We start from the raw sequence: 23,958 nt of genomic DNA, 5'->3' as shown, positions 1-23,958 counted from the left end.
TTTAGCACAGGGCACCAAGAGACTTTTTTGTACATCTTGGGCTGTTACATATGTCTACAAATTTTCGTAGCTCTAGCTGCTTCGTACAACTGGCAATGCTTCTTTAAGGATACTTATTTTCCTTTGCAAACAGTGCATGCCATGACAACAGCGTGCGACGAAATACAAAGCTTTCAATAACTTTTCATCTTCAACATCTTAAGATGAATCACACCAAGTTTGAAGATGATGGGATAAACACTGTAGGAGGAGTTCGTTAAAATAAGACCCCAATGAAATGGCCAAAAAAATGGCAACACGTTCCAAAATAAATCAAAATGGTGGACTTCCTGTTAGGTTTAGCATATGGTTCAAAAAGAGTTTTTTGTAGGTCATAGTCTGTTACATATGTGTACCAATTTTCGTAGCTCTAGATTAAACGTACAACCGGCAATGCCTCGTGAAGTAAGAATTTTTAAACTCTAAATTTGATGCGCCGCCGCTGTCATATAGTATAGCAAAAACTTTTCATTTTTCACAATGATGTTGTCCCAGGTGTTGAGATGGTACATCCCAAGTTTGAAGTCAATCGGGTTAACCGTGTAGGAGAAGCGGGCAAAAGTATGACCCCTGTAAATATGCAAAACTGGGCCAAAATTGGACATTTAAATACTCATACCTCACTTTCTGTCTATTTTAGGGTACACACTTCAAAGAGGTTTTTGTTCATTGGGATGTGCTACAGGTGCCACACAATTTTCATAGCCGTCGGACAATCGTAGCAGGACAGGGATCCGTTTAACCTATGTAGGGGGCGCTAAGGAGCCATTTTTCTGTTATCATGTATGGCGACTTTAAAATATCAAATTTTTCGCCAGGCCTGATGTGCGTGTAAAGTTTGGTGAGTTTTCGGTCACGTTTAGTGTCTCAAAAATGCGATTGTTTGCGGAGAAGAATAATAATAAGAATAATAATAACTAGAGCTGCGAGCAGCTATAAAGGGCCCTCGCAACCCGGGCCACGTTGGGGTATTTGCATGTCGGGGTACTGGCATATTGGGGTACTGTTTCATAGGAAACCGTCTAAATTGTAAATGTTTTAGACATGCTTTGTGTTTGCAAAGTTTCATGGAAGGCCAAAAATGATGCACAATTTAAAATCAAAATGGATTGGCACATGGCTATAGAATACTTTTTGGAGGTATTAGGCTGATAGGTATGCCTCCCAATATTCACACATCTAGCTGAATCATATAAAAAACATTTTTCTTTGCAAACGATGCATCGCTACAGCAAAGGCGTGCAACAAAATAAAAAATTTCAATAACTTTTCATCTTAAATATCTTAAGATGAAACGCGCCAAAGAATATATGACGCCTATAAAAGGCCCCAAAAATGGCAACAAATACCAAAGTTAATCAAAATGGCAGACTTCCTGTTTGGTTTAGCATATGGCTTTAGAAACTTTTTTGTAAGTCTTAGGCTGATCTCCCAATATTCACACATCTAGCTGAATCATATAAAAAACATTTTTCTTTTCAAACAATGCATCGCTACAGCAAAGGCGTGCGACTAAATAAAAAATTTCAATAACTTTTCATCTTAAATATCTTAAGATGAAACGTACCAAAGAATATATGACGCCTATAAAAGGCCCCAAAAATGGTATCAAATACCAAAGTTAATCAAAATGGCAGACTTCCTGTTTGGTTTAGCATATGGCTTTAGAAACTTTTTTGTAAGTCTTAGGCTGATAGGTATCCAAATTTTTTCACATCTAGCTGAATCATACATTTCCAAAAGCTTCATAAAAATGTCGAGATGGCGCTATTGAGCCATTTATTGAAAATTGCAGAAAAACTCTCTAAAATATTCATGCTTATGACAAGCCTGATGTGTGTGTAAAGTTTCATGAGTTTTTGCACATGTTTAGATAAAAAAAAAAAAGCAGCATTTTACTTGGCAAACAATGCACCGCTATGGCAACGGCGTGCGACAAAATAAAACACTTTCGATAACTTTGTATCTTAAACATCTTAAGATGAAGCACACCAAGTTTGAAGACAGTCGGATAAATTTTGTAGGAGGAGTTCGTTAAAATATGACCCCTAAAAAAGGCCACAAAAAATGGCTACAAATCCCAACGTAAATCAAAATGGCGGACTTCCTGTTTGGTTTAGCAGATGGTTCCAAGAGACTTTTTTTGTACATCGTGGGCTCTTATGTATGCCTCTAAATTATCATAGCGCTAGGTGAAACGTACAACCGGGAATGCTTCGTTAAAGAGGAGTTTTTTTACCTCAAAATGTGATGACCGGCCCCTACGGGACTTCCTGTTGGGTTTAGCACATGGCACCAAGAGACTTTTTTGTACATCGTGGGCTGTTAAATTTGTCTCTAAATTTTCGTAGCTCTCGCTGCTTCGTACAACTGGGAATGCTTCATTAAGAGGGAATTTTTTCCTTTGCAAACTGTGCATGCCACGGCAACAGCGTGCGACGAAATAAAAAGCTTTCAATAACTTTTCATCTTCAACATCTTAAGATGAATCACACCAAGTTTGGAGATGATCGGATAAACTCTGTAGGAGGAGTTCGTTAAAATAAGACCCCTATGAAATGGCCCAAAAAATGGCAACACGTTCCAAAGTAAATCAAAATGGCGGACTTCCTGTTCGGTTTAGCATATGGTTCAAAAAGAGTTTTTTGTACCTTGAGGGCTGTTACATATGTCTTCAAATGTTGGTAACTCTAGGTGAAATGTACAGCCGGGAATGCTTCATTAAATAAGAATTTTGAAACACAAAATTTGATGCCTCGCCTCTGGCGGACTTCCTGTTAGGTTTAGCATATGGCACCAACAGGCTTTATTGTAGATCATAGTCTGTTACATATGTGTACCAATTTTCGTGGCTCTCAATTAAACGTACCACCGGCAATGCTTTGTTAAGTAAGAATTTTGAAACTGTAAATTTGATGCCCCGCCACCGTCATATAGTATGTCAAAAACTTTAGATTTTTTACCATGATGTTGTCCCAGGTGTTGAGATGGTACAGCCCAAGTTTGAAGTCAATCGGGTTAACCGTGTAGGAGAAGCGGGCAAAAGTATGACCCCTGTAAATGTGCAAAAATGGGCCAAAATTGGACATTCAAATACTCATACCTCACTTCCTGTCTATTTTAGGGTACACATATCAAAGCGGTTTTTGTTCATCTGGATGTGCTACAGGTGCCACACAATTTTCGTAGCCATAGGACAATCGTAGCGGGACAGGGATCCGTTAAACCTATGTAGGTGGCGCTACAGAGCCATTTTTCTGTTATCATGTATGGCGACTTTAAAATATCAAATTTTTCGCCAGGCCCGATCTGCGTGTAAAGTTTGGTGAGTTTTCGTTCATGTTTAGTGCCTCAAAAATGTGGTTGTTTGCGGAAAAGAATAATAACAAAGAAAAAGAAGAAGAAGAAGAATAACTAGAGCTGCGAGCAGCTATAAAGGGCCCTCGCAACCTGGGCCACGTTGGGGTACTTGCACGTCGGGGTACTGGCACGTTGGGGTACTGTCAAATCGGACACGGACCATCTAAAATGTTTTTGACAAGCTTTGTGAGTGCAAAAGGCCAAAGATGGTGTGCAATTCCCAAAATAAATTCAAAATGGCGGACTTCCTTTTAGGTTTAGCATACGGCTACAGAAGACTTTTTGTAGGTCTTAAGCTAATAGGTATGCCTCCCAGTTTTCACAAATCTAGGTCAAGTCATCTTTAGTTGTGTATCGCTTGAATCATACAATTGGAAATGCTCCATAAAAATGCATAGAGGGCGCTATTGAGCACAACGTTGGGTTACTTGCACGTCAGGGTACTGGCACGTTGGGGTACTGTTACATGGAACAAGGACCATTTAAAATGTTAGTTTTTTCCATGCCTTGTCTGTGCAAAGTTTAATGAAAGAGGCCAAAAATGATGTATAATTCCCAAAATAAAATCAAAATAGCGGACTTCCTCTTTGGTTTGGCAAATGGCTACATAATACTTTTTTGTAGGTATTAGGCTGATAGGGGTCTGTCCTAATTTTCACAAATCTAGCAGAATCATACAATCGGAAATACTTCATAAAAATGTCTAGAGGGCGCTATTTATTGCAAATTGCACAATAAATCTCTAAAAATTCATGTTCATGACAAGTCTGATGTGTTTGCAAAGTTTCATAAGTTTTCACACATGTATAGATAAAAAAACAAAGCAGCACTTCACTTGGCAAACTACATCGCTATAGCAGCAGCGTGCGACAAAATAAAAAACTTTTGATAACTTTGCATCTTAAACATCTTAAGATGAAACACACCAAGTTTGAAGACGGTCGGATGAACTTTGTACGAGGAGTTCGTTAAAATATGACAACTGAAAAAGGCCACAAAAAATGGCAACAAATCCCATCGTAAATCAAAATGGCAGACTTCCTGTTTGGTTTATCACATGGTTCCAAGAGACTTTTTTGTACATCGTGGGCTCTTATGTATGCCTGCAAATTATCATCGCGCTAGGTGAAACGTACAACCGGGAATGCTTCGTTAAAGAGGAGTTTTCTAGCTCAAAATGTGATGCCCGGCCCCTGGGGGACTTCCTGTTGGGTTTAGCACATGGCACCAAGAGACTTTTTTGTACACTGTGGGCTGTTACATATGTCTACAATTTTTTGTAGCTCTAGCTACTTCGTACAACTGGGAATGCTTCATTAAGAGGGATTTTTTTCCTTTGCAAAAAGTGCATGCCACGACAACAGCGTGCGACGAAATAAAGAGCTTTCAATAACTTTTCATCCTCAACATCTTAAGATGAGTCACACCAAGTTTGAAGATGATCGGATAAACTCTGTAGGAGGAGTTCGTTAAAATATGACCCCTATGAAATGGCCCAAAAAATGGCAACACATTCCAAAGTAAATAAAAATGGCGGACATCCTGTTAGGTTTAGCATATGGTTCAAAAAGAGTTTTTTGTACCTCGAGGGCTGTTATATACCTCTACAAATTTTGGTAACTCTAGGTGAAACGTACAGCCGGGTATGCTTTGTTAAAGAGGAGTTTTTTAGCTTAAAATGTGATGCCCGGCCCCTGGGGGACTTCCTGTTGGGTTTAGCACAGGGCACCAAGAGACTTTTTTGTACATCTTGGGCTGTTACATATGTCTACAAATTTTCGTAGCTCTAGCTGCTTCGTACAACTGGCAATGCTTCTTTAAGGATATTTTTTTTCCTTTGCAAACAGTGCATGCCATGACAACAGCGTGCGACGAAATACAAAGCTTTCAATAACTTTTCATCTTCAACATCTTAAGATGAATCACACCAAGTTTGAAGATGATCGGATAAACACTGTAGGAGGAGTTCGTTAAAATAAGACCCCAATGAAATGGCCAAAAAAAATGGCAACACGTTCCAAAATAAATCAAAATGGCGGACTTCCTGTGAGGTTTAGCATATGGTTCAAAAAGAGTTTTTTGTAGGTCATAGCCTGTTACATATGTGTACAAATTTTCGTAGCTCTAGATTAAACGTACAACCGGCAATGCTTCATGAAGTAAGAATTTTTAAACTCTAAATTTGATGCGTCGCCGACGTCATATAGTATATCAAAAACTTTAGATTTTTTACAATGATGTTGTCCCAGGTGTTGAGATGGTCCATCCCAAGTTTGAAGTTAATCGGGTTAACCGTGTAGGAGAAGCGGGCAAAAGTATGACCCCTGTAAATGTGCAAAACTGGGCCAAAATTGGACAGTCAGATGATCATACCTCACTTTCTGTCTATTTTAGGGTACACACATCAAAGAGGTTTTTGTTCATCTGGATGTGCTACGGGTGCCACACAATTTTCGTCGCCATAGGACAATCGTAGCGGGACAGGGATCCGTTTAACCTATGTAGGTGGCGCTATGGAGCCATTTTTCTGTTATCATGTATGGCGACTTTAAAATATCAAATTTTTCGCCAGGCCTGATGTGCGTGTAAAGTTTGGTGAGTTTTCGTTCACGTTTAGCGTCTCAAAAATGCGATTGTTTGCGGAGAAGAATAATAATAAGAACTAGAGCTGCGAGCAGCTATAAAGGGCCCTCGCAACCCGGGCCACGTTGGGGTATATGCAAGTCGGGGGACTTGCACGTTGGGGTACTGTTAAATAGACAAGGACCATGGAAAATAGAAATGCATTTGCCGTGCCTTGTGTGTAAAAAAGTGCAGTAAAAGGCCAAAAATGATGCACAATTCCCAAAATAAATTCAAAAGTGTGGACTTTCTGATGTGTGTGCAAAGTTTCATGAAAAGTCGCTCGTTTGATATTCAAAACCAGCATCTGTTTATTTGAAAACATTGCATGGCACAGAGATGGTGTGTGATCAAATAAAAAGCTTTTTGATGACTCTTAATGTGGTGTCGCTGTGCAACACATATGTATTCATGACATAGTGAAGTATTGTGACAGTTTTGTAGGGTCCAGCAAACAGTAAATGTGTGACAGTTATTCAAGAAAAAATGTAGCTTTGAAGCAGGCTAACCAATGACATCATCTAAAGGGGAAAAAAGCACATGAGCAAGCATAGGTATAAGTAGAGGAGAAAAAGAGATGAAAGAAGTGCGAGAGATGGAACAGGAGAGGAATGCAGCTGTTTATGTATAGCTGTTGTAACAGGACAGATTAAATAACACTTTAACCTGGGGTTAACAGCGCCCTAGGACAGATAAACTCTTTAGTGTAAAAGTTTTCTGGGACAGATGAATCCCTTGGGGTCAAAGAGTTTGGGTTAGCACATAGTCTGTCTTAGGATAATGTAACCTCCATGGATGAATTAGTCCTAGGACGCTTTGATCTGCGGGCTAAAACTTCAGGGGGGTTAACCTGTCCTGTTATATTGTGATCATCGTCTTCGTGCATGTCCTCAGTGGCTTCTTCTGTCTGTGTGGCAGCATTTGATACATCTGTAGAACAAAAAAGAATGAAGAATCATGTTAGATCTGTGAAGTTTGGTTGTCTTAGGTGTAGTTTACAGAACAGTCGTGTGCATATTTTTAGCATGGTAGTGTCTTAATACAAATGCATATTATGTAATGCACTGTATATGGATATTACAGACGTAATATTTGACGGTGATCTTATATTCATAGTTTTTGCCCGTTAATAAATAATATAGCTAGTAAGTAATAAGACACGCAAAAATGGTATAGTTGAATCCTCTGGGTCAAAAAGCAATGTTTTAGGATTGTGTGATGAAATGATGAATAAAAGTAAGGATACGACAGGTACATAAATGGTTATATATACACACGGACATATATATTTATACAGTATAACAGTGCCGCATGTATTGGTTTTAAGGAAAGAGTTGAAAAGCAGTGTTCAGAAAAAAGCATAAGACGCACAAAGTACCATTTCACTACATGTAATAAGTTGTCAAGTAGACATGTGAATTAAGTGGTTAAGATAGTGGCTACTGTGCAAGTAAGCTTCAATTGTCTCTAAAAGGTTAGCATATGTGTTCTACATGATATCAATGGCTAGACGTGCTCGTGGAGAAACATTACAAACAGAAAAACACACTAAAGGTGCCTTTAACAAACCTGTTAATAAATGAGAACTTAATACATATATGTATGGCATTCTGTATATGATTGAGAAAGTTGTCCTGTTTAGTTTATGTATTGTATACTTACGGGAAAAAGTTGGCAATCTTTGCGTATGGAGATGATTAGAGGGTCTTTATCAAAAGAGAATTTGCTTGTTGATTTGTTCATGTTCTGTAGAAAAGCAAAGGAGTAGAAATAAATACAGTATCATACTTCATAAACATACAAGAAATTTGTAGCTGTATTAACCATTGTTGGTATTTGAAGTGATAATTTAGGAATAGAAGTGTAGTGATTGCAGAATTTATAGAGTGCTTACCTTGTATGACTTTGTAGATGGAAATGTCTTTTGTTGAAAGAGCTCTTTGTTGTCTACTATATATGCAAGGACAAGCATAAGTAGGTGTGGTTATGAAGTACTTGACCATTGAAATAAAGCAGTGGTATCAAATGTATGGACCGTGGTTTGGCTCAGGCCTGCAAAGGGGTTTAATGTGGCACAAGAGATAATCTTGTAAGGTACAAAAAATAATAATAATATAATAGGTATGCCTCTGAGTTTTCACAAATCTAGGTCAAGTCAAGTCATCTTTAGTTATTTTGCGCTTGAATCATCCAATCGGAAATGCTCCATAAAAAATGTATAGAGGGTGCGATTTATTGCAAATTGCACAAGAAATCTCTAAAAATTCATGTTAATGACAAGTCTGATGTGTGTGCAAAGTTTCACGAGTTTTCACACATGTATAGATAAAAAAAAACAAAGCAGCACTTTACTTGGCAACCAATGCATCGCTATAGCAGCAGCGTGCGACAAAATAAAAAACTTTCGATAAATTTGCATCTTAAACATCTTAAGATGAAACACACCAAGTTTGAACACGGTCGGATGAATTTTGTAGGAGGAGTTAAAATATGACCCCTAAAAAAGGCCACAAAAAAAAGTCTACAAATCCCATCATAAATCAAAATGGCGGACTTCCTGTTTGGTTTAGCACATGGTTCCAAGAGACTTTTTTGTACATCGTGGGCTCTTATGTATGCCTCTAAATTATCATAGCGCTAGGTGAAACGTACAACCGGGAATGCTTCGTTAAAGAGGAGTTTTTTAGCTCAAAATGTGATGCCCGGCCCCTACGGGACTTCCTGTTGGGTTTAGCACATGGCACCAAGAGACTTTTTTGTACATCGTGGGCTGTTACATTTGTCTCCAAATTTTCGTAGCTCTAGCTGCTTCGTACAACTGGGAATGCTTCATTAAGAAGTAATTTTTTCCTTTGCAAACTGTGCATGCCACGGCAACAGCGTGCGACAAAATAAAAAGCTTTCAATAACTTTTCATCTTCAACATCTTAAGATGAATCACACCAAGTTTGGAGATGATCGGATAAACTCTGTAGGAGGAGTTCGTTAAAATAAGACCCCTATGAAATGGCCCAAAAAATGGCAACACGTTCCAAAGTAAATCAAAATGGCGGACTTCCTGTTCGGTTTAGCATATGGTTCAAAAAGAGTTTTTTGTACCTTGAGGGCTGTTACATATGTCTTCAAATATTGGTAACTCTAGGTGAAATGTACAGCCGGGAATGCTTCATTAAGTTAGAATTTTGAAACACAAAATTTGATGCCTCGCCTCTGGCGGACTTCCTGTTAGGTTTAGCATATGGCACCAACAGGCTTTTTTGTAGATCATAGTCTGTTACATATGTGTACCAATTTTCGTAGCTCTAGATTAAACGTACCACCGGCAATGCTTCGTTAAGTAAGAATTTTGAAACTGTAAATTTGATGCCCCGCCACCGTCATATAGTATGTCAAAAACTTTAGATTTTTTACCATGATGTTGTCCCAGGTGTTGAGATGGTACAGCCCAAGTTTGAAGTCAATCGGGTTAACCGTGTAGGAGAAGCGGGCAAAAGTATGACCCCTGTAAATGTGCAAAAATGGGCCAAAATTGGACATTCAAATACTCATACCTCACTTCCTGTCTATTTTAGGGTACACATATCAAAGAGGTTTTTGTTCATCTGGATGTGCTACAGGTGCCACACAATTTTCGTAGCCATAGGACAATCGTAGCGGGACAGGGATCCGTTAAACCTATGTAGGTGGCGCTACAGAGCCATTTTTCTGTTATCATGTATGGCGACTTTAAAATATCAAATTTTTCGCCAGACCCGATCTGCGTGTAAAGTTTGGTGAGTTTTCGTTCATGTTTAGTGCCTCAAAAATGTGGTTGTTTGCGGAAAAGAATAATAACAAAGAAGAAGAAGAATAATAATAACTAGAGCTGCGAGCAGCTATAAAGGGCCCTCGCAACCTGGGCCACGTTGGGGTACTTGCACGTCGGGGTACTGGCACGTTGGGGTACTGTCAAATAGGACAAGGACCATCTAAAATGTTTTTGACAAGCCTTGTGTGTGCAAAGTTTTATCAAAAGGCCAAAGATGGTGCGCAATTCCCAAAATAAATTCAAAATGGCGGACTTCCTTTTAGGTTTAGCAAACGGCTACAGAATACTTTTTGTAGGTCTTAGGCTAATAGGTATGCCTCCCAGTTTTCACAAATCTTGGTCAAGTCATCTTTAGTTATATAGTGCTTGAATCATACAATCGGAAATGCTCCATAAAAATGCATAGAGGGCGCTATTGAGCACAACGTTGGGTTATTTGCACGTTGGGGTACTGGCACGTTGGGGTACTGTTACATGGAACAAGTTCCATTTAAAATGTTAATGTTTTTTCCATGCCTTGTGTGTGCAAAGTTTCATGAAAAAGGCCAAAAATGATGCATAATTCCCAAAATAAAATCAGAATAGCGGACTTCCTCTTTGGTTTGGCAAATGGCTACATAATACTTTTTTGTAGGTCTAGCATAATCATACAATCGGAAATGCTTCATAAAAATGCCTAGAGGGCGCTATTTATTGCAAATTGCACAATAAATCTCTGAAAATTCATGTTCATGACAAGTCTGATGTGTTTGCAAAGTTTCATGAGTTTTCATGTGTATAAAAAAAAAAAAAAAAGCAGCACTTGACAACTGTTACATGGAACAAGGACCATTTAAAATGTTAGTTTTTTCCATGCCTTTTCTGTGCAAAGTTTAATGAAAAAGGCCAAAAATGATGTATATTTCCCAAAATAAAATCAAAATAGCGGACTTCCTCTTTGGTTTGGCAAATGGCTACATAATACTTTTTTGTAGGTCTAGCATAATCATACAATCGGAAATGCTTCATAAAAATGTCTAGAGGGCGCTATTTATTGCAAATTGCACAATAAATCTCTGGAAATTCATGTTCATGACAAGTCTGATGTGTTTGCAAAGTTTCATGAGTTGTCATGTGTATAAAAAAAAAAAAAGCAGCACTTGACAAACAATGCATTGCTATGGCAACAGCGTGTTACAAAAAAAAAAACTTTCGATTACTTTGCATCTTAAACATCTTAAGATGAAACACACCAAGTTTGAAGACAGTCGGATAAATTTTGTAGGAGGGGTTCGTTAAAATATGACCCCTGAAAAAGGCCACAAAAAATGGCAACAAATCCCATCATAAATCAAAATGGCAGACTTCCTGTTTTGTTTAGCACATGGTTCCAAGAGACTTTTTTTGTACATCACGGGCTCTTATGTATGCCTGCAAATTATCATAGCGCTAGGTGAAACGTACAACCGGGAATGCTTCGTTAAAGAGGAGTTTTTTAGCTCAAAATGTGATGCCCGGCCCCTGGGGGACTTCCTGTTGGGTTTAGCACATGGCACCAAGAGACTTTTTTGTACATCCTGGGCTGTTACATATGTCTACAATTTTTCGTCGCTCTAGCTGCTTCGTACAACTGGGAATGCTTCATTAAGAAGGATTTTTTTTCCTTTGCAAAAAGTGCATGCCACGACAACAGCGTGTTACGAAATAAAAAACTTTCAATAACTTTTCATTTTCAACATCTTAAGATGAATCACACCAAGTTTGAAGATGATCGGATAAACTCTGTAGGAGGAGTTTGTTAAAATATGACCCCTATGAAATGGCCAAAAAAAATGGCAACACATTCCAAAGTAAATCAAAATAGCGGACGTCATGTTAGGTTTAGCATATGGTTCAAAAAGAGTTTTTTGTACCTCGAGGGCTGTTATACACCTCTACAAATGTTGGTAACTCTATGTGAAACGTACAGCCGGGTATGCTTTGTTAAAGAGGAGTTTTTTAGCTCAAAATGTGATGCCCGGCCCCTGGGGGACTTCCTGTTGGGTTTAGCACAGGGCACCAAGAGACTTTTTTGTACATCTTGGGCTGTTACATATGTCTACAAATTTTCATAGCTCTAGCTGCTTCGTACAAATGGGAATGCTTCTTGAAGGATATATTTTTTTCCTTTAAAAACAGTGCATGCCATGACAACAGCGTGCGACGAAATACAAAGCTTTCAATAACTTTTCATCTTCAACATCTTAAGATGAATCACACCAAGTTTGAAGATGATCGGATAAACACTGTAGGAGGAGTTCGTTAAAATAAGACCCCAATGAAATGGCCAAAAAAATGGCAACACGTTCCAAAATAAATCAAAATGGTGGACTTCCTGTTAGGTTTAGCATATGGTTCAAAAAGAGTTTTTTGTAGGTCATAGCCTGTTACATATGTGTACCAATTTTTGTAGCTCTAGATTAAACGTACAACCGGCAATGCTTCGTGAAGTAAGAATTTTTAAACTCTAAATTTGATGCGCCGCCGCCGTCATATAGTATATCAAAAACTTTTCATTTTTCACAATGATGTTGTCCCAGGTGTTGAGATGGTACATCCCAAGTTTGAAGTCAATCGGGTTAACCGTGTAGGAGAAGCGGGCAAAAGTATGACCCCTGTAAATGTGCAAAAATTGGCAAAAATTGGACATTTAAATACTCATACCTCACTTTCTGTCTATTTTAGGGTACACACTTCAAAGAGGTTTTTGTTCATTGGGATGTGCTACAGGTGCCACACAATTTTCATAGCCGTCGGACAATCGTAGCGGGACAGGGATCCGTTTAACCTATGTAGGGGGCGCTAAGGAACCATTTTTCTGTTATCATGTATGGCGACTTTAAAATATCAAATTTTTCGCCAGGCCTGATGTGCGTGTAAAGTTTGGTGAGTTTTTGGTCACGTTTAGTGTCTCAAAAATGCGATTGTTTGCGGAGAAGAATAATAATAAGAACTAGAGCTGCGAGCAGCTATAAAGGGCCCTCGCAACCCGGGCCACGTTGGGGTATATGCAAGTCGGGGGACTTGCACGTTGGGGTACTGTTAAATAGACAAGCACCATGGAAAATAGAAATGCATTTGCCGTGCCTTGTGTGTAAAAAGGTGCAGTAAAAGGCCAAAAATGATGCACAATTCCCAAAATAAATTCAAAAGTGTGGACTTTCTGATGTGTGTGCAAAGTTTCATGAAAAGTCGCTCGTTTGATATTCAAAACCAGCATCTGTTCATTTGAAAACATTGCATGGCACAGAGATGGTGTGTGATCAAATAAAAAGCTTTTTGATGACTCTTAATGTGGTGTCGCTGTGCAACACATATGTATTCATGACATAGTGAAGTATTGTGACAGTTTTGTAGGGTCCAGCAAACAGTAAATGTGTGACAGTTATTCAAGAAAAAATGTAGCTTTGAAGCAGGCTAACCAATGACATCATCTAAAGGGGAAAAAAGCACATGAGCAAGCATAGGTATAAGTAGAGGAGAAAAAGAGATGAAAGAAGTGCGAGAGATGGAACAGGAGAGGAATGCAGCTGTTTATGTATAGCTGTTGTAACAGGACAGATTAAATAACACTTTAACCTGGGGTTAACAGCGCCCTAGGACAGATAAACTCTTTAGTGTAAAAGTTTTCTGGGACAGATGAATCCCTTGGGGTCAAAGAGTTTGGGTTAGCACATAGTCTGTCTTAGGATAATGTAACCTCCATGGATGAATTAGTCCTAGGACGCTTTGACCTGCGGGCTAAAACTTCAGGGGGGTTAACCTGTCCTGTTATATTGTGATCATCGTCTTCGTGCATGTCCTCAGTGGCTTCTTCTGTCTCTGTGGCAGCATTTGATACATCTGTAGAACAAAAAAGAATGAAGAATCATGTTAGATCTGTGAAGTTTGGTTGTCTTAGGTGTAGTTTACAGAACAGTCGTGTGCATATTTTTAGCATGGTAGTGTCTTAATACAAATGCATATTATGTAATGCACTGTATATGGATATTACAGACGTAATATTTGACGGTGATCTTATATTCATAGTTTTTGCCCGTTAATAAATAATATAGCTAGTAAGTAATAAGACACGCAAAAATGGTATAGTTGAATCATCTGGGTCAAAAAGCAATGTTTTAGGATTGTGTGATGAAATGATGAATAAAAGTAAGGATACGACAGGTACATAAATGGTTATGTAAGTGTAACGTGTTGGTGCAAAACGTTGTGGTCGTGTTGCATGTTACTCAATGGCTGTGTGTGTCAAAACGAGTTTATTTGAAAGAATATACAAATATATACACACGGACATATATATTTATACAGTATAACAGTACCGCATGTATTGGTTTTAAGGAAAGAGTTGAAAAGCAGTGTTCAGAAAAAAGCATAAGACGCACAAAGTACCATTTCACTACATGTAATAAGTTGTCAAGTAGACATGTGAATTAAGTGGTTAAGATAGTGGCTACTGTGCAAGTAAGCTTCAATTGTGTCTAAAAGGTTAGCATATGTGTTCTACATGATATCAATGGCTAGACGTGCTCGTGGAGAAACATTACAAACAGAAAAACACACTAAAGGTGCCTTTAACAAACCTGTTAATAAATGAGAACTTAATACATATATGTATGGCATACTGTATATGATTGAGAAAGTTGTCCTGTTTAGTTTATGTATTGTATACTTACGGAAAAAAGTTGGCAATCTTTGCGTATGGAGATGATTAGAGGGTCTTTATCAAAAGAGAATTTGCTTGGTGATTTGTTCATGTTCTGTAGAAAAGCAAAGGAGTAGAAATAAATACAGTATCATACTTCATAAACATACAAGAAATTTGTAGCTGTATTAACCATTGTTGGTATTTGAAGTGATAATTTAGGAATAGAAGTGTAGTGATTGCAGAATTTATAGAGTGCTTACCTTGTATGACTTTGTAGATGGAAATGTCTTTTGTTGAAAGAGCTCTTTGTTGTCTACTATATATGCAAGGACAAGCATAAGTAGGTGTGGTTATGAAGTACTTGACCATTGAAATAAAGCAGTGGTATCAAATGTATGGACCGTGGTTTGGCTCAGGCCTGCAAAGGGGTTTAATGTGGCACAAGAGATAATCTTGTAAGGTACAAAAAATAATAATAATATAATAGGTATGCCTCTGAGTTTTCACAAATCTAGGTCAAGTCAAGTCATCTTTAGTTATTTCGCGCTTGAATCATCCAATCGGAAATGCTCCATAAAAAATGTATAGAGGGTGCGATTTATTGCAAATTGCACAAGAAATCTCTAAAAATTCATGTTAATGACAAGTCTGATGTGTGTGCAAAGTTTCACGAGTTTTCACACATGTATAGATAAAAAAAAAACAAAGCAGCACTTTACTTGGCAACCAATGCATCGCTATAGCAGCAGCGTGCGACAAAATAAAAAACTTTCGATAAATTTGCATCTTAAACATCTTAAGATGAAACACACCAAGTTTGAACACGGTCGGATGAATTTTGTAGGAGGAGTTAAAATATGACCCCTAAAAAAGGCCACAAAAAAAGGCTACAAATCCCATCATAAATCAAAATGGCGGACTTCCTGTTTGGTTTAGCACATGGTTCCAAGAGACTTTTTTGTACATCGTGGGCTCTTATGTATGCCTCTAAATTATCATAGCGCTAGGTGAAACGTACAACCGGGAATGCTTCGTTAAAGAGGAGTTTTTTAGCTCAAAATGTGATGCCCGGCCCCTACGGGACTTCCTGTTGGGTTTAGCACATGGCACCAGGAGCCTTTTTTGTACATTGTGGGCTGTTACATTTGTCTCCAAATTTTCGTAGCTCTAGCTGCTTCGTACAACTGGGAATGCTTCATTAAGAAGGAATTTTTTCCTTTGCAAACTGTGCATGCCACGGCAACAGCGTGCGACAAAATAAAAAGCTTTCAATAACTTTTCATCTTCAACATCTTAAGATGAATCACACCAAGTTTGGAGATGATCGGATAAACTCTGTAGGAGGAGTTCGTTAAAATAAGACCCCTATGAAATGGCCCAAAAAATGGCAACACGTTCCAAAGTAAATCAAAATGGCGGACTTCCTGTTCGGTTTAGCATATGGTTCAAAAAGAGTTTTTTGTACCTTGAGGGCTGTTACATATGTCTTCAAATATTGGTAACTCTAGGTGAAATGTACAGCCGGGAATGCTTCATTAAGTTAGAATTTTGAAACACAAAATTTGATGCCTCGCCTCTGGCGGACTTCCTGTTAGGTTTAGCATATGGCACCAACAGGCTTTTTTGTAGATCATAGTCTGTTACATATGTGTACCAATTTTCGTAGCTCTAGATTAAACGTACCACCGGCAATGCTTCGTTAAGTAAGAATTTTGAAACTGTAAATTTGATGCCCCGCCACCGTCATATAGTATGTCAAAAACTTTAGATTTTTTACCATGATGTTGTCCCAGGTGTTGAGATGGTACAGCCCAAGTTTGAAGTCAATCGGGTTAACCGTGTAGGAGAAGCGGGCAAAAGTATGACCCCTGTAAATGTGCAAAAATGGGCCAAAATTGGACATTCAAATACTCATACCTCACTTCCTGTCTATTTTAGGGTACACATATCAAAGAGGTTTTTGTTCATCTGGATGTGCTACAGGTGCCACACAATTTTCGTAGCCATAGGACAATCGTAGCGGGACAGGGATCCGTTAAACCTATGTAGGTGGCGCTACAGAGCCATTTTTCTGTTATCATGTATGGCGACTTTAAAATATCAAATTTTTCGCCAGACCCGATCTGCGTGTAAAGTTTGGTGAGTTTTCGTTCATGTTTAGTGCCTCAAAAATGTGGTTGTTTGCGGAAAAGAATAATAACAAAGAAAAAGAAGAAGAAGAAGAATAACTAGAGCTGCGAGCAGCTATAAAGGGCCCTCGCAACCCGGGCCACGTTGGGGTATATGCAAGTCGGGGGACTTGCACGTTGGGGTACTGTTAAATAGACAAGGACCATGGAAAATAGAAATGCATTTGCCGTGCCTTGTGTGTAAAAAGGTGCAGTAAAAGGCCAAAAATGATGCACAATTCCCAAAATAAATTCAAAAGTGTGGACTTTCTGATGTGTGTGCAAAGTTTCATGAAAAGTCGCTCGTTTGATATTCAAAACCAGCATCTGTTTATTTGAAAACATTGCATGGCACAGAGATGGTGTGTGATCAAATAAAAAGCTTTTTGATGACTCTTAATGTGGTGTCGCTGTGCAACACATATGTATTCATGACATAGTGAAGTATTGTGACAGTTTTGTAGGGTCCAGCAAACAGTAAATGTGTGACAGTTATTCAAGAAAAAATGTAGCTTTGAAGCAGGCTAACCAATGACATCATCTAAAGGGGAAAAAAGCACATGAGCAAGCATAGGTATAAGTAGAGGAGAAAAAGAGATGAAAGAAGTGCGAGAGATGGAACAGGAGAGGAATGCAGCTGTTTATGTATAGCTGTTGTAACAGGACAGATTAAATAACACTTTAACCTGGGGTTAACAGCGCCCTAGGACAGATAAACTCTTTAGTGTAAAAGTTTTCTGGGACAGATGAATCCCTTGGGGTCAAAGAGTTTGGGTTAGCACATAGTCTGTCTTAGGATAATGTAACCTCCATGGATGAATTAGTCCTAGGACGCTTTGACCTGCGGGCTAAAACTTCAGGGGGGTTAACCTGTCCTGTTATATTGTGATCATCGTCTTCGTGCATGTCCTCAGTGGCTTCTTCTGTCTGTGTGGCAGCATTTGATACATCTGTAGAACAAAAAAGAATGAAGAATCATGTTAGATCTGTGAAGTTTGGTTGTCTTAGGTGTAGTTTACAGAACAGTCGTGTGCATATTTTTAGCATGGTAGTGTCTTAATACAAATGCATATTATGTAATGCACTGTATATGGATATTACAGACGTAATATTTGACGGTGATCTTATATTCATAGTTTTTGCCCGTTAATAAATAATATAGCTAGTAAGTAATAAGACACGCAAAAATGGTATAGTTGAATCCTCTGGCTCAAAAAGCAATGTTTTAGGATTGTGTGATGAAATGATGAATAAAAGTAAGGATACGACAGGTACATAAATGGTTATGTAAGTGTAAAATTTGGCATGGTGTGTCCAGATACATGCAGGATAAGTATAAAATATTATGGTGTGTGATTGATTTTTTCTTAGTAAAAATTAGTATTGTAAAGGTCAAGTCACAGTATGTCCAAAAAATTTTTTTTTTAAAATCTATGGTATAGAAACATCATAATCAGGGGCAAAGACATAAACATAATAATAGTAATTAATAATGATAGAATTTAAATACAATCTTTTCCATGAATATGTCAGTTATTTTGAGAAGATACAGAAAAAAAAGAACTTTGAAGTGTCTATCAGTGGATGAAAGAGGGCAAGATCACAGCATAGCTACATGATATCAGTCAGATTTGAAAGTAATCAAGTGTAGTATGTATTCACATTATATACATTGAGAAATTGCGGCTCAATAATCAGTCAGTGTTTTAGTTAACAGTCCAATGTTACCTTCAAGATATTCCTAACAGAAAAAAAGGAACGTGCATTAACAAAAAAATGTAAAAATGTCCATTGTCAAACATGTCATTCATTATACACAATGTGTAGGATGGGGATGCTTGCTGTGTTAGTGTTTGTGTGTCTTCCATGTCATATAGCTTACCATCACGGACAAATGCATCACATGCATCCTTTATATCCAATGCAGTCTGGAGTTCTTTCACAAGCTTGGTTTTGAAGTCTATCTGTTTTTCAAGTGCTTGATTGACTCGAGTCACATGGACTAGTTGGTTCATTTGGGAATGAAGATCAAGGCTGCGCTGGTATAAGTCGTTGAGACTGAAAGCATGATCAATGCATGCATACTGTAATGACAAAGCATTCAATGAAAATCAGTCATGTTAGATTCCATGATTCTAAATAGCAGATCTAACGTGTTGGTGCAAAACGTTGTGGTCGTGTTGCATGTTACTCAATGGCTGTGTGTGTCAAAACGAGTTTATTTGAAAGAATATACAAATATATACACACGGACATATATATTTATACAGTATAACAGTACCGCATGTATTGGTTTTAAGGAAAGAGTTGAAAAGCAGTGTTCAGAAAAAAGCAAAAGACGCACAAAGTACCATTTCACTACATGTAATAAGTTGTCAAGTAGACATGTGAATTAAGTGGTTAAGATAGTGGCTACTGTGCAAGTAAGCTTCAATTGTCTCTAAAAGGTTAGCATATGTGTTCTACATGATATCAATGGCTAGACGTGCTCGTGGAGAAACATTACAAACAGAAAAACACACTAAAGGTGCCTTTAACAAACCTGTTAATAAATGAGAACTTAATACATATATGTATGGCATACTGTATATGATTGAGAAAGTTGTCCTGTTTAGTTTATGTATTGTATACTTACGGAAAAAAGTTGGCAATCTTTGCGTATGGAGATGATTAGAGGGTCTTTATCAAAAGAGAATTTGCTTGGTGATTTGTTCATGTTCTGTAGAAAAGCAAAGGAGTAGAAATAAATACAGTATCATACTTCATAAACATACAAGACATTTGTAGCTGTATTAACCATTGTTGGTATTTGAAGTGATAATTTAGGAATAGAAGTGTAGTGATTGCAGAATTTATAGAGTGCTTACCTTGTATGACTTTGTAGATGGAAATGTCTTTTGTTGAAAGAGCTCTTTGTTGTCTACTATATATGCAAGGACAAGCATAAGTAGGTGTGGTTATGAAGTACTTGACCATTGAAATAAAGCAGTGGTATCAAATGTATGGACCGTGGTTTGGCTCAGGCCTGCAAAGGGGTTTAATGTGGCACAAGAGATAATCTTGTAAGGTACAAAAAATAATAATAATATAATAGGTATGCCTCTGAGTTTTCACAAATCTAGGTCAAGTCAAGTCAAGTCATCTTTAGTTATTTCGCGCTTGAATCATCCAATCGGAAATGCTTCATAAAAAATGTATAGAGGGTGCGATTTATTGCAAATTGCACAAGAAATCTCTAAAAATTCATGTTAATGACAAGTCTGATGTGTGTGCAAAGTTTCACGAGTTTTCACACATGTATAGATAAAAAAAAACAAAGCAGCACTTTACTTGGCAACCAATGCATCGCTATAGCAGCAGCGTGCGACAAAATAAAAAACTTTTGATAAATTTGCATCTTCCTGTTGGGTTTAGCACATGGCACCAAGAGACTTTTTTGTACATCGTGGGCTGTTACATTTGTCTCCAAATTTTCGTAGCTCTAGCTGCTTCGTACAACTGGGAATGCTTCATTAAGAAGTAATTTTTTCCTTTGCAAACTGTGCATGCCACGGCAACAGCGTGCGACAAAATAAAAAGCTTTCAATAACTTTTCATCTTCAACATCTTAAGATGAATCACACCAAGTTTGGAGATGATCGGATAAACTCTGTAGGAGGAGTTCGTTAAAATAAGACCCCTATGAAATGGCCCAAAAAATGGCAACACGTTCCAAAGTAAATCAAAATGGCAGACTTCCTGTTAGGTTTAGCATATGGTTCAAAAAGAGTTTTTTGTACCTTGAGGGCTGTTACATATGTCTTCAAATATTGGTAACTCTAGGTGAAATGTACAGCCGGGAATGCTTCATTAAGTTAGAATTTTGAAACACAAAATTTGATGCCTCGCCTCTGGCGGACTTCCTGTTAGGTTTAGCATATGGCACCAACAGGCTTTTTTGTAGATCATAGTCTGTTACATATGTGTACCAATTTTCGTAGCTCTAGATTAAACGTACCACCGGCAATGCTTCGTTAAGTAAGAATTTTGAAACTGTAAATTTGATGCCCCGCCACCGTCATATAGTATGTCAAAAACTTTAGATTTTTTACCATGATGTTGTCCCAGGTGTTGAGATGGTACAGCCCAAGTTTGAAGTCAATCGGGTTAACCGTGTAGGAGAAGCGGGCAAAAGTATGACCCCTGTAAATGTGCAAAAATGGGCCAAAATTGGACATTCAAATACTCATACCTCACTTCCTGTCTATTTTAGGGTACACATATCAAAGAGGTTTTTGTTCATCTGGATGTGCTACAGGTGCCACACAATTTTCGTAGCCATAGGACAATCGTAGCGGGACAGGGATCCGTTAAACCTATGTAGGTGGCGCTACAGAGCCATTTTTCTGTTATCATGTATGGCGACTTTAAAATATCAAATTTTTCGCCAGACCCGATCTGCGTGTAAAGTTTGGTGAGTTTTCGTTCATGTTTAGTGCCTCAAAAATGTGGTTGTTTGCGGAAAAGAATAATAACAAAGAAAAAGAAGAAGAAGAAGAAGAATAATAATAAGAATTCCTTCAGGAACAATAGGGACCTCGCAGCGGTCGCTGCTCGGGCCCTAATAATAAGAATTCCTTCAGGAACAATAGGGACCTCGCAGCGGTCGCTGCTCGGGCCCTAATAATAATAAGAAGAATTCCTACAAAAACAATAGGGCCTCGCAGCGGCACCGCCGCCGCCGCTGCTCGGGCCCTAATAAGAAGAATTCCTACAAAAACAATAGGGCCTCGCAGCGGCACCGCCGCCGCCGCTGCTCGGGCCCTAATAAGAAGAATTCCTACAAAAACAATAGGGCCTCGCAGCGGCACCGCCGCCGCCGCTGCTCGGGCCCTAATAATAAGAATTCCTTGAAAAACAATAGGGACCTCGCAGCGGTCGCTGCTCGGGCCCTAATAAGAATTCCTTCAGGAACAATAGGGACCTCGCAGCGGTCGCTGCTCGGGCCCTAATAAGAAGAATTCCTACAAAAACAATAGGGCCTCGCAGCGGCACCGCCGCCGCCGCTGCTCGGGCCCTAATAAGGAAATTAACTAAACTAATGCTGTGGCAATGAGACTGAGCAGAGAAATAATGTAGTATCTTCCTTCTGTCTCGCCTACATCTTAATACCCTGTTAATGTTAACTGCCAGCAGATGTGACACAGGAGACTCCGCCCACCAACACTCTCCAAGAAGACTGGGAAACATTCAAAACTACACAGTAGGGCATCAGCTGAGAACTGGCCATTCACTATCTCACAGTGCTTCCATTGAGAATGTCATATTAGTCCCACTTGTGAAGGTACCAGTTTTTTTTATTTGTTTGTTTTTTATAGCAAAGTGATGGCGTGATACATCTGTGTCTCCATTTACATTTTAGTTCACAGCATACAGTTTGTCTGCAATTTCATGTTCATTGTAAATCAACCAGACAGCCATCTGTTTGCTTTTCCGGGAAGAGAGCAGCTGTACTGCAACTTCTATATTCTGTAATACATTTCCGAGCTGATGCCTGTCTCGTGGGTCCAATACAGACTGGTCGGATGTCAGTAGACACAGGGACTGAGTGAGAGTAAAGTAGCATTAGTGTCTTGAGCACAGTGATATCTATGTCCCAAGATTGAGGAAGAAAATATCCAAGTTTCAAATGGAGAAGAGTCATAAAAGCCTTCAGAGTCAAACAACCCTCTCAGCTCTCTACATATTTCTTCCAAGAAATACTATAAAAGGAGCCATGATTGATCAGTGACATACCATTTCAGTTCAATTGCATTACAGCTTTTGAAAAAGAATTATAATTCTTTGTCATGTACAGCATGTACATGAAATTTGACCTCTGCATTTGACCCCCATCACACTATGTTAGTGGCACACACTAGAGCAGGGGCTACTTAAGCGGTGAGGGAGTAATTTGGGATACTGGTGTCTTGCTCAAGGACACCACAGCCATGTATGATGGTGGTTATGGCCTTGAAACGTTTAGTGGCAGGTGATGATCTAATCAGAAGTGATCATAAATACCCATGGGAAAAAACAACAACAATATTTTAATCCCCAAAAACTATTCCCAGTCAAGGACGTCTATGATACAAGGGTCTAAGGGGAAAAAAACAAAAACAAAACGCTTTTCCCCCTCATATTATAGAGTTAACAGTAGGCTACCTAGAAGTTGTTTAAAAAAAATGGATAACTTGCATTTCAACATGATATTTACTGTTTACCACAAATTTAGAATATAACAGGATTATTTTGGTTAGCATGTGACCATACTGTAGCATCATGGAAGGATCACGGGAGATGTTAGTCAGTAAAAGACATTTATTGACAACAAAAGAAGTTGCTGTACAGCTACAGTGGACAAAAAAAAAGAAAAAAAAAACGGCAAATCATAAAGAGCACACAAAATTTTGTATTGCTTGTTAGTGCAGTTCCAACCCGTGTTAAAAAAAAAAAAGTGATACAAACTCATTTGCTCCCAATAACGTATAAATACGTTTTTTTTAATTTTCTAAGTGTCCCAAAGACGTATTTATACGTTTTTTGTTTTTTATGCTAGAGTATACAGAAGGCTTTGATGCAGCTCAACTGCAAAGAACGGTTGCAGAAATGGTAGTTTTTACGCAAACGGCCAGCAGGTGGCAGCAGAGCAAAGGAGATCAACCAGGGCTATGTTGAGAAAGAGCTCAATTACTCACAATTCCAAATAGAGTTGTGAAAACTGATGAAACTTAGCTCTCTTCTCATGCTAATTGCTGCAAAACGGAAACATATAGAAACATACTTTTTTTTCCTGATGAAGAGAAGAAGAGACTTTAATCTTTCTTTTAATAGGTTCCATGCCTTTATAGCAATCGTACACAATATTCTGTGGGCCTTGCAAAATAAGTCAAAATCCAGTAAAACAGCGGGGAGCGAACGGGATTGCTTCTGTGAAAATGGCTGGGAGTGAATGAGTTAAGCACTCGTACATACAACACTATAGGCAGACCCGTCGCCATGGGTGGGCCTTGGGGGTCCGTGCCCGCCCTGTCAGTCAGCCGTGCCCGCCCTAGCAAGATGACTCACCAAGTATTCGTCCTATCAGTCACGCAAACTTGCGCCTTCTGTTTTAAGTAAAGCATGGCGTGCCAGCCAACCACATACCTCCTTTCAAGTTTGGCTGTGATTGACAACTAAGCAAGCCAATGACAATCAGGATCAGGAGGGGTGGGGTGGGGTGGGGAGAGACGCGCGCTCTGCAGACGTGCCTTAGCCAAATCTACTTCCGGGTAGATAGT

General features: G+C 38.7%; 1 protein-coding gene and 1 long non-coding RNA gene across 3 annotated transcripts in view; both read right to left on the bottom strand.

Annotated features, from left to right (window-relative positions):
* The window catches only part of lsamp (limbic system associated membrane protein), a 380,427-nt gene that overhangs the window by 44,648 nt on the left and 311,821 nt on the right, over window positions 1-23,958 (bottom strand). The window lies entirely within an intron of this gene.
* LOC144000452 (uncharacterized) lies at window positions 6,810-8,603 on the bottom strand. Its single transcript, XR_013278239.1, has 3 exons — window positions 7,916-8,603; window positions 7,684-7,767; window positions 6,810-6,951 (listed from the first exon to the last, which is right to left on the bottom strand). It is a non-coding gene; the product is annotated as an uncharacterized LOC144000452 (long non-coding RNA).

Source organism: Festucalex cinctus, chromosome 13, assembly GCF_051991245.1.
Source record: "Festucalex cinctus isolate MCC-2025b chromosome 13, RoL_Fcin_1.0, whole genome shotgun sequence".
Classification (NCBI taxonomy): Eukaryota; Metazoa; Chordata; class Actinopteri; order Syngnathiformes; family Syngnathidae; genus Festucalex; species Festucalex cinctus.
This window is presented reverse-complemented; position numbering and strand designations above follow the sequence as displayed.